Below are 12221 nucleotides of genomic sequence, written 5' to 3'. Positions count from 1 at the left end.
GAATCGTTTAACAACCAGGCACCCATTTTACTGTTGAGTTAAACAGAGGCTACAGTTAAGGATTTGCGCCCAGTAAATCCTCTCCGGCCAGGATACGAACCCATGACAAAGCGCTCGCGGACGCCAGGCGAAGTGTCTTAACCACTACACCACGGGGCTGAATGGACCTGACCCCCTTTTTAATGGGAGCAATGAGGCCTAGCCCCATAGTGGGACCGAGCCCCAATTAGTGAGAGCAGTTAGGCTGACCCCTACCCCACTATTCCTCATATAAAGTTGGTTGAAGTTTGCCCTAAACTTTGGACAGACTAGCATTATCACTAATAGATACTGTATTGATTAGTAATAGAGTTATCTCTAAAGCTGTTGTCACGAAGAGCTAAACATTTTACTAATGTTCAAGAAATAGTTACATATATCATTATTAAATATATTCTGTACTGTAATAATGTAACAGAAATCTTACCCCAGGTACAGTATTCCAAGTTTACCTACTGTAGGTAAACATTCATGCGCCTGAATGTATCTTTTCCCACTGCCATGCACGATGTGTTAATTACAGTTATGTATGACAACTTCACCAGAAACGTAATTTGCTTAGTTTAAGGATGAATGGGGTTCAGTTCTTGAACCCCGTTTCTTCCACTTACCAGCACGATGGGTATAGAGCCCATAATAAAATTACTAACTATATATATATATCTCTGTGCCTAGTTATATTCGGTTATTATAGTATTACTCATATGTATTAATGAATTTATCAATTTAATGAGTGAAATCTGTTATAATTAATTACATCAGCAATTTAAATGAATTTCAGAACATCTAAGAAGTAATTTACATTCATTTTGTTATGTTTTTATTATAAATATTATTGTAATTGCACATTTGATTAATAGTAGTTACATATTTTTATTTTATTTTAGAAAAGGCTGTTAGCAAAAGACTTCAATGAGAACTGAAATGAAAACGTGTACTGTATTCAAACTGTTCAGAAGGAATACAGCAAGTCAGTACTGTATTAGGAAAAAATGAGCTCAGTACCTTCATTAGTCAAGTAACTTGGAATTCATCAACTGGGTTAAAAAAAATTGTAGAATACATCCTAGCTCAACTTGTGAATACTAACTTCACCAAAGTAACTGTAACTTAGAGCTCATCAATTCGTACTTTCCCCACACGGCCTAAGAGCACTACAGGCCTTTCACGCTAACCCGACACAGAACTTGGACACTTGTATTGCTGTGGGTGACACAGTACTCTGGAAGTCACAGATCTGAAAGACATAGTTTTCTTAAAAATATAGTGTTTTCTGGAAGACACAGCTTTCCGGAAGAGACAGCTTCCTGGAGGAGACAGCTTCCTGGAGGAGACAGCTTCCTAGAGGAGACAGCTTCCTGGAGGAGACAGCTTCCTGGAGGAGACAGCTTCCTAGAGGAGACAGCTTCCTGGAAGAGACAGCTTCCTGGAAGAGACAGCTTCCTGGAAGAGACAGCTTCCTGGAAGAGACAGCTTCCTGGAAGAGACAGCTTCCTGGAAGAGACAGTTTCCTGGAAGAGACAGCTTTCCTGGAAGAGACAGCTTCCTGGAAGAGACAGCTTCCTGGAAGAGACAGCTTCCTGGAAGAGACAGCTTCCTGGAGGAGACAGCTTCCTGGAGGAGACAGCTTCCTGGAGGAGACAGCTTCCTGGAGGAGACAGCTTCCCTGGAGGAGACAGCTTCCCTGGAAGACACAGCAACCTACCAACGAAGAATAGTTGAACCACACAAAGGACCAACTCTTACTAACTGCTTCGAGTGTCTCATCCATCATGATCAAGCTACTCCCAATCTTCCTTGTACTCTTACTGGTAAGAGTGATATAAATTCACATTGCTTTATACCTGGTACAAAATTATAGTCATAAAAGATATATTTCATTCTCCATTCAAAAATTAATGATAAATACAATTTGTATCATTCCCTCTACAAATATGAAGTACCTGTAGAAGTACAGTAGCATATACAGTATACAGCACAGTCCTTCTCACAGTTGATCACAGTATGCTTCATGTATATATATATTACTGGTACAGGTATGTTATATTTCTTCTGCAATGGGGGCTAAAAAAAATAGTTTATAAAGCTAAAATCTGATAAATTGTAACCATATGATCCTCAGCAAGAGCAGGTATTTTAATATTATTTACTGTAAAAAACTAAATGTATTTTCTAAGTTAACAGACTAATAAAGACAAAGATGTACGTGGAGGGATACAGTAATGTAGACCATAATTATGCTTTACTAAACACCATTAGGGGCTTCAATTAGTTATGACACAGTATCCTACAGGGAAGAGTGAAATAATAACTTTAAATACTTCATAGTATATAAATTAATGTTCCACTAGAACAGAAAGTTGTGTGTTCTATGAGAAGCCACAAATTATTACCTTTTAGAAAGAAACACCAATCAGACAATCGTCTGTGATGTTTTAGCAGACTTAGTTAAATCACTTTTACCTGAACTCTGCCATGTTATAAGGGCGACTGAAGTCACTACATAGGTAATGACGAGGAAAATATCACTACTGTATTAAAAATTATAGTTTTATCAACACTAACATTACAAATTTATTGTTAGATAAGTTTCTAAAAAAATGCAATTTAAAAGACAAATATTTAGATTACTTATTACGTTAAAAAGTTTCCTGAAGCCATTTAATTCTGTCTCACACTTGATTCTTATTTTTCTAGGTGGCAGCATCATTGGCAAGTGAGAAGGAAGATGTGAGCACAGAGAAGGAAAGTTATAATAGTGATGGTGGTATGAGGGTGGTTCAAGAGGGAAGGAACATAGCAGCATGGCAAGGCATTACATCCACTCCCTCTTTTCACGCTTTGCTGCTGAAGTCAGTTGGTAATGCTCACTCCTCCCTCTGCCACAGTCCTTTCAGTAGCAAGGGACGCCAAGGCTGTGGAGGTGATGATCGTGTAGAACAGAGAGTTAACCAGAGGCTGAGAAAGGATTCGGAAAACATTGGCATTAAGACATATCTTGGAGTCCCAGTGGAGAAATTGAGGTTGTTGGGTATGAGGAAAATCCAGTGCGGTATGTTGGATGGTAAATGTTCTTCACGTAGAAAAAGAGATGTGGGGAAGGAAAATAGAACTGTTGATGAAAGTGTAGCAGTAGGCAGCAACAGTAGTGAAAATAATGGGACAAAAGGAGATGAACTGCCTGAACTTGAAAGGGAAGAAACAAAGGGAGAGGAGCTTCCTGAGCCAGAAGCACTAGCCTGGATAGACCCTGGACGACTGGCCAGTCAGGGGGTGACAATGGAGCATGTTCCCTCCTTGGCCAACCTGATGGGGCTGCGAGTTGTCAAATACAAAACCCAGCAGCCACAGCTGCCACCTGGGCAGCCCCCCAATAGAAACCAACCGGTCCCTGCTGTCACAACAAATATGAGGCTCAACCCATTACAGAAATCCACATCCAGGTTTGATACTGGCAATGCTTTTGGGAACTCATTCCACAACTCCTTTGACAAGTACTACAAGAGCTTCAATCAGCAGGAGATGCAGGACATCGATCGTATCAGCAACAACCATGGCCGCATACCAGTAGAGACCAGTAGTTACAGTGACCCACCTCCCCGTGCCCCTTCTGCTCCTGCCAATGTGCCATTTAGATTCCCTAGTGGAGGTGTGCGACCACAGCCTCCCCCACCAAACACCTTTGCCCGTCCACCATACTCCAGTCCTGGGAAACACTGCTGACACTCTCATGCAGATGCTAAACCCATTTAATCTGCTGGGATCTAATCAGTTCCCTCAACTGCCTCGCTACCCGCATCCCGTCCCGCCTCCAAGTTATGACCCTCGCAGACCACACGGCTTCCACCACCCAAGGCCTATAGACATAAACGTTGCTGACCTGAAGGATATACCTAAGGGAGATATTAAATATGAGGTGCTAATGGATCCTAACCAAGATCTGCACCAAGGTTATCGGTTTAAAGAGGATTCCCCACTTAGAGATGACCTTTATATTGGCCAGGATGGAAACCTCTATCTTAAGGACAGTTCTGCTACATCCAAGACGCCAGAAAAAAATCCGTTTGAAGATGATGAATGAGCCACCTAACAGCTCCCCACCCGAGAATCCACCATCCCAGGACTCTCATGAACCCAATCCAACCTCACCATCAGAAGGGCGCTATGAAGATGAAGATATAGACACATTTGATGATGACTTTGACGAAGACTTCAGTGATGAATATGAAGACTCAAGCTATGCTCAACTGCTGGAGAACCATAACATGAATGACCAAGGCTCTCAAGAACCTTCAAGACCTGTTCAGGATTTCAGCCAAGACTATTTTAGAAATGGTCCTCGCAAGCCTTTCAGAGAGCCACCCATCATCCCTAGTCGACCTAACTTACCTCATCAAGTTCACTATCCGAATGTGGCAAGTAATCCCTATGTAGTTCGGACTCCTTCCAACTCTTTTCTGAACTCTGGTCTCTTTGGATGGTTATTCTCGCCATATTCTCGCACGAATTATCCAAGCTACTACTACAACCCAAGGGAAATCCTACTACCCAGGTTCAAGTATCCAAGGGGACCCTATGCACATGCTTCAAACTCTCCTGCAGGTTCACTATCCAACACTTCCAGATGCTAACTATCCACGATCTCCACCACTTTCCCAAGGCCCTCTACAACCCTTACCTCCCAAGCCACCGCTTGCACACCCTCAGCTCCCAAACCCATCACTTATGCGACCCCCAGTTCCAAGTCCACCTCCTCGTTCCTTAACACAGTATCCACTTAGGACCTTTGCAACACAGTCCCTCACGTCCTCACCAGTCTCTCCAACCCTCTTCATCCACCCTACCTAACACTCGCCACCACAATGCCTGTCCAAGGTGGAAAGACACGTGTGCGGGCAAACTTGGAATATGGCCAAGGAACAGGTACTGGCTTCTATCCCGGAAATGGATTCTTTGATTCAGATTTTCCCACGTTGTACCACATGGCCCCTTCCCAAAGGAACGGATTTGTGGAGGAGCTCCCTAGGCCAATGGGACAGAATGCAACAGCATTGCCACTAGATGACAACTAAACAGACTATAATGCGTGTGTTTGTGTACTGGATGTCTGTACTTCATTATTCTAATCACACTGCAAGTCTGCCTTAACTTCTGGTGAGGTAATTGTCATTGTACTTAGGCCTATATGATGATCTTTTGGGTGTCTGGCTTGAAACTAGCACAAACCATAATACAAGCAGAAGACAGATCTTACCTCCCACTCTCCTCCATTCCGTTCTCTTCCCAGTAACCCCCACTACCCCACTTCAATCCACATTCCTCCCTCCCTTCCTTCCACCCTCCCTTCAACCAAATTCAACCAGTATCCACCCCCAGGCTGGTAATTTGTCAAACAGAAGACTGAATAACAATAAAGAGTCTAAAAGACATTTTGGAAATCATTTATATGAAAGGAGAGAAAGTCGAGACAGCCGTGAGCTTAATCCTCCTCAAAAGTCACAGAAGACCGAGACAAGAGTGCAAAAAAAAAGAAGAACCAGGCAAAAACATTCTTCAAGGGATGACAGAGACAACCCACGTACTGTACCAAGAACAAACCTCCTTGTAATAGGAGACTTCAACCATTGTCTAATTGACTGGAGAAACAATGGACCTTGAGAGAGAGAAAGAATTGAGATTGAAAGCAAAACCGGTAGAAGTAGTAGAAAGGAAACTTCATGACATCTCTCAAGGAGGAAACACAGAGAAGGGAAGTGATCAGTCCAATAAAGCTAGACTTCGTCTTTGCAAAGAATGTGATGTACTGTACAGTATGTACATTGATATTGTCAAACATGAAATGCTAATGAGGGTCAGTGACAACTGAATTTTAGTCTTTGTATATGTAGTAGTCATGAAAGCTATAGAATGAGGAAGAAAAGGCAAAATGGAAGACTAGCATACAATAATGCGGCATATCAAATTGGCAGAGAAATCCTTTGAGAGAATTCCAGAGAGGAAAGCTTGGAGGTAAAACAACACAAGACATGATAGGGTTCATAACAAGTAATCTCAAAAGAAAAGAGAAAGTTTATACTGCCTCTTAAGAGACAAAGGAAAAACAAGATCCCGTGATCTGGTAGGCTGAAAGTAGAACCTACATAGCATTGAAAATAGGTATTGCAGTGCACAATATAAGGGACTTACAATGTATATAAAAAAGGAGAAGAGGCAAATAGGAATTAAGAATGTAGTGAAGCAGCAGTATGAGGACGTAGTATCCACAGCTAAGGACCATTCAAAATTGCTCCACAACAACATCAAGAGGAGGATATCTGTGAATGATCAGGTGATCAGTCTTTACAAGAGTGGGGCACCTGGAGAGTGCTAAGTATACAAAGTATAGTACAGTACTTAAGGAAAGTTTTCAGGATGTTTTTAAGCTGGACCCGTAACCTACTATTACATCTAAGAGATTAAATTAATGATGTCCCTCACAGAAAAGACTTGCCAAGTTAGAAATTACACCAGAAGGAGGAAAATTATTTGAATATGATGAGAGCCAAAGATACAGACATTATTCCACTACTGAAATTGAACGAAGTGGTGAAAGCAGTGTATATCCCTTGTGGTAATCAACTCTAAAATGGAAAATACCACAGGGGTCCTAACTAAGGCCCATCTTATTTTAGTATATGTCAATGTCCTAACAGGAGGATTTGGCTCCTGAAAGTGAATTTATAGAATTTATAATGCAGCTGATCATTTAAGCACTTAACCTATGAAATGACTGCTTGCAAACGTTTAGAGATGACAATAACACTGAACTTCAAAAGTGAATTGGAATATAAAATTAGGCATTCAGCAATTTACTTGTGATTTAAACAGAACATTGAAATTAGGATCCAAGTAAGATGTACCAGAGAGCAAATGGTCAACACTGAACTTATTAGCAAGAGGTATTAGGTGTACCACTAGTTTCAGGTGCATTTGCTTACAGTACTTAACATTTTACAATGAATGTTTGAAAATAAACTTGAAAACGACTTTAATACATTATGTTCTTGCATTTGAACTTAGAGAAAAATCCGTGTTTAATTTGATACGTATATTGAACAGGACAATAGCAATGAGCCAAAATAAACTTTCCTTAAAAGTGTAAAATTAAACTTTTGCCATTGAAGAAGCGGAAAAGTTTAATTTTAAGATGAAAACTTCAAAAACTGCAATAAAGGGACTTTTGTACATATTTAAACATGACTGGGTCAGTTATTTATTACTTACAAGGACATTCAGTATTGAAGTGTGCATGACCTCATTGTTTTAGGCAAATGTGTACATGAATGCACATGTGCCTGACTCACGGATGCCTATACTATGTTTGTAAAGAATTAATCATTTAAATTTGATATATTCATAATGAATATGCACAAATGTACATGTGTACAATATATATATATACTGTATATACAGTATGTACACATGTATATATGCTTTCTTTCCTGTGATATAAAGTTAATATTTAAAATGCCTATACTGTACATGTGTGTGTGACTGATAACTGAACCATGCAAGATATGACAGCTGCTGACTACTGAACTTCAGCTGCCAAGTCATATTTGCATCTGTGTTGTTGACTGTTAATTACAGCCTATAAGATATTATTGTTGTGAATTTTTTTTAGATTCTTATTACTGTAGTTAAATATTTATTATAAACAATAGAAATATATTTTATATATATTGTTGTGGTTTGAATCATGTAGCAAAAATTCTGTCTAGCGAGTTCTGTGTTATTTGAATGTATTTGTGAATTTGAATTTTTTGTTGATCAGAATTGTTTAATAAATTATTGTAAATTATTATTATAACATATTATTATTTATTTATTTATTTATTTAATTATTTATATACAAGAAGGTACATTGGGGGGTTAAGAGAGTACATAGAAATGATGTTGATTTTACATTCTTGTAAAGCCACTAGCACACATAGAGACGTCAGAAAGAACTTTTTCAGTGTCAATTCAATTTCTTACTTTATTATGTACCCCATACCCATCCCGTGGGCGGTGGTGTAAAGGGTTACAGAGGCACATAATCGGTTCAGGAACTGAACCCTCTAATTCGTTTAGCTAAGCAAATAACAATCTTTTGACGCTAGTTATAAAATTATTAATGTTATATATACATGTACACATACTCATGCATACATGTACATATACATACGTATACATATATGCATAAACATACATATTTAATCACCCACACAAATACACACATCAATAATCTCTTGTGTCACAAGTGATTTAACAAGAGGCTCACAACAGTCACTATACAAGGCACTTTACATCTATGGTGAGTCACACAGTTACTAGTCTTGCTCTACACCCACCCAACTGGGCGGCAGCTTTACAGTCATGTGCTCCACACCCACCCAACTGGGCGGCAGCTTTACAGTCATGTGCTCCACACCCACCCAACTGGGCGGCAGCTTTACAGTCATGTGCTCCACACCCACCCAACTGGGCGGCAGCTTTACAGTCATGTGCTCCACACCCACCCAACTGGGCGGCAGCTTTACAGTCATGTGCATGCATTACCTACAGGAAGCAAATTTTGGATATTTCGCTAAGATTTCGGGCAGCACATCATTATGAATGAAGTACTTACACATTTCTTGGACATTATTGATGGTGTTATCTCTAAATTCCGCGATTTTTTTCGCATTCCATTATATAATGACGCAAAGTATGCGAATAGTTCTGCTGACAGAGTTTACATTTAGTCAAATCTACATCAGCAGATGTTACAAACTCCAAGAGGTACTTGTAGCCGAGCCTAAGCCTAGCACTGGTAACATCTAAAAGTCTGCTAACATTATTGGATGACCCATAGATGTGCGGTTCTTCGTGCATAATAAAATGATGATAGATGGAGTAACTGGTGTGAATTTCACTGTCAGAGTAGTTAATAAATGGAATGCACTAGGCAGTGATGTAGTGGAGGCTGACTCCATACACAGTTTCAAATGTAGATATGATAGAGCCCAATAGGCTCAGGAATCTGTACACCAGTTGATTGACAGTTGAGAGGCGGGACCAAAGAGCCAAAGCTCAACCCCTGCAAGCACAATTAGGTGAGTACATAGCATTTCGGGCAGGTCCTTAAACTAACAGATAATTTTAAGTAGATAATTTACAGTAAAATTGACAAAAAAAATTACATGTACATTGTAAGAAATTTTGACACAATAAACAAAGATTAGATTAATACACAATAAGAACAATACACAATAATGAACATGAATTACTTGTTACATCAGGGTAAAATTTCAGGGTTATACATTGGTTCACTGTAGCACACTTTGAGGATCATTTCAAGGAGTAATGCAGTACCTTGAGGTTACCTTACCTTGAGGTGCTTCCGGGGCTTAGCGTCCTCGCGGCCCGGTCGTCGACCAGGCCTCCTGGTTGCCGGACTGATCAACCAGGCTGTTGGACGCGGCTGCTCGCAGCCTGACGTATGAGTCACAGCCTGGTTGATCAGGTATCCTTTGGAGGTGCTTATCCAGTTCTCTCTTGAACACTGTGAGGGGTCGGCCAGTTATGCCCCTTATGTGTAGTGGAAGCGTGTTGAACAGTCTCGGACCTCTGATGTTGATAGAGTTCTCTCTCAGAGTACCTGTTGCACCTCTGCTTTTCAACGGGGGTATTCTGCACATCCTGCCATGTCTTCTGGTCTCATGTGATGTTATTTCTGTGTGCAGGTTTGGGACCAGCCCCTCTAATATTTTCCACGTGTAAATTATTATGTACCTCTCCCGCCTGCGCTCAAGGGAGTACAGTTTTAGGCTCTTTAGTCGGTCCCAATAGTTTAGATGTTTTACTGAGTGGATTCTAGCAGTAAAGGATCTTTGCACGCTCTCCAGGTCAGCAATTTCTCCAGCTTTGAAAGGTGCTGTCATTGTGCAGCAATACTCTACTCTAGAGAGCACAAGCGTTTTGAAAAGTATCATCATCGGTATAGCATCTCTAGTGTGAAAAGTTCTTGTTATCCAAGAATATACACTCAATATAACAACCATGATATTAGATTATTATTATTATTAATATTATTTGATAAAATCACGTGTTACATATTGTTTAAATTTTACAGGTAGCCTACGATCAAAATAAGTATCGGCAAATGACTTCTACACAAGCAAAACTACTATATTTCTCATAACTGCAAATCAGTCTACAGTATTTATATTTATCAGTATTTCAAAGTACCTGTATCCTAAACATTTTGATAGTCCATAGAACCATTAACTTGGAAATCATGGTATAAGTTACGTTTTAAACTAGATAATAATAATATAATAATCATTTTTCTTCGCAAAAAGGCACACTGGGTTGGTAAGATTACATATGATTGGTATTTTTACATTCTTGCAAAGCCACTAACACTCATAGCGTTTTGGCCTTTTACATTAAACGAACTTTCACCCTTTACATTAAATGAACGTTCACCCTTTTATGTACGGTACAGTATTCACAAAGTCTCGATTCATGTTGATACTGCATTTTGACCAATGCTCCTTTTGTAAGCACTACATATATTATTATGCAGTTCATATTCATCTTGCGAATGATGGTGGAAAAGGTTACAGATGATAATGGGCTGAAGAACCGAACCTTAAAAAATCATTTAGCTAAATGAGTTATCGCATTTATGAGCTTGCATAATTGGTTAACATAAACATTATAATTTTCAATCTATTAACAGGTGACCAAACTAACATCACTGTGGCCCCAAGAGGTCCTACATATGTAACAAGTTACACGAGTTGTATTATTTTTAGTTTATTTTGAGCTCCATCCTTATACAATACTGTGAATGAGTGGCCTCCAATGAACTTTAAAAAAAATAATTTACATTTATGGTGAACTAAATACATATAAAAACTTACCTATAATGAAAAGTTTACATTTGATCAGATCTACTTGAAGACGTGGTTCAAACTCCCCAAATACCCCAGAAATACTCCAAACTCCCCAAATACCCCAGAAATACTCCAAACTCCCCAAATGCCCCAGAAATACACCAAACTCCAAAAGATACCCCCAGAAATACTCCAAACTCCCCAAATACCCCAAATATCCCAAACTCCCAGAAATCAAGACTAAGCTTAGCACTTTCCGACAACATATCAGTGAACACCAACAACGCCATTATTGAAACAGCCACAACCCTACATGCCAGGGAGATTGCTTAGTAAAGGGAAGAAAATAAGAATGTCTAGAAATGTCAAGACTCTTACCACCAACTCAGTGAAATAGTAGACACAACACAACACAAGACCGTAGCGTCCCCACCAGCGGACCACAGATAGAATATGAACACACGATAACATCATTCTTATTTGCCAAAATATAAGTTATCAAGGTAAGCAAAGTCCATTTTATAACTGGCTTCCTCAGTGAACCAAATGAAGTATTTGCAGCCTTAACTGATATACATGCAGAGGACTAATATGACAGTGAAATATGGATACCATCTTTTAAAATGCAACAGCATACATAGGCTACAGAATGGGGATCAGAATGTACATTAAACCCCCTTCTAAACTACTGCTAAACATTACAAATAATATGGTAGAAGTAATGGTAATCAAAATTGAAATAAAATCCAGCAAAAAAGCAGATCACACAAAAACAAGCAACTTCTTGGACATTTGTAACCCTGATTTGACCTATATGCTCACACTCATTGTCTAGGGCTTACCTGTAGTTAGGTTCACTCCCTCGCCACCAGGTAGCAGCCCTGGAGACCTGAGGGTCCTAAGCTGTGACCCCAGTCACACATGTCTATTTAACAATTTGAGAGGTCAAAGAAAATTGTTGTGGCTCTTCCCCCAAGCCCCACACATTCGGCTGTTGGGGTGGGAGAGGGGGGGGGGGTGGGATCGGAAGCCATTCCTTTGTGATTGAGGCTTCACCACCAATCTTTCCAGGTGGTCTTTCGAGGTCAGGTCTCCCACCATCTATTTTGGATGTACAGCTGGCAGGTCTTCTGCTGCTGCATGTCTTCTCTACATTGGTTGGTGGTGGAGGGGGGGGGGACGGTTTGTAAAAGTCATACAACCGGATTTCTACTGAAATTACAGGAAGTCTGGAAGTTCCTCCTGAAGCCAGTCCAAGTTTTTACGTATGACCCACAA

At 39.9% G+C, this 12221-nt stretch overlaps 1 non-coding gene across 1 annotated transcript; it reads left to right on the top strand.

Annotated features, from left to right (window-relative positions):
- The first annotated feature begins 927 nt into the window (after window positions 1-927).
- LOC123758666 (uncharacterized) lies at window positions 928-7880 on the top strand. Its single transcript, XR_011230066.1, has 3 exons — window positions 928-1850; window positions 2737-4658; window positions 4821-7880. It is a non-coding gene; the product is annotated as an uncharacterized protein (transcript).
- Window positions 7881-12221: the final 4341 nt, after the last annotated feature.

Source organism: Procambarus clarkii, chromosome 31, assembly GCF_040958095.1.
Source record: "Procambarus clarkii isolate CNS0578487 chromosome 31, FALCON_Pclarkii_2.0, whole genome shotgun sequence".
Lineage (NCBI taxonomy): Eukaryota > Metazoa > Arthropoda > Malacostraca > Decapoda > Cambaridae > Procambarus > Procambarus clarkii.
The sequence above is the reverse complement of the archived record's forward strand: the minus strand, read 5'-3'. Positions and strand labels throughout refer to the sequence as shown.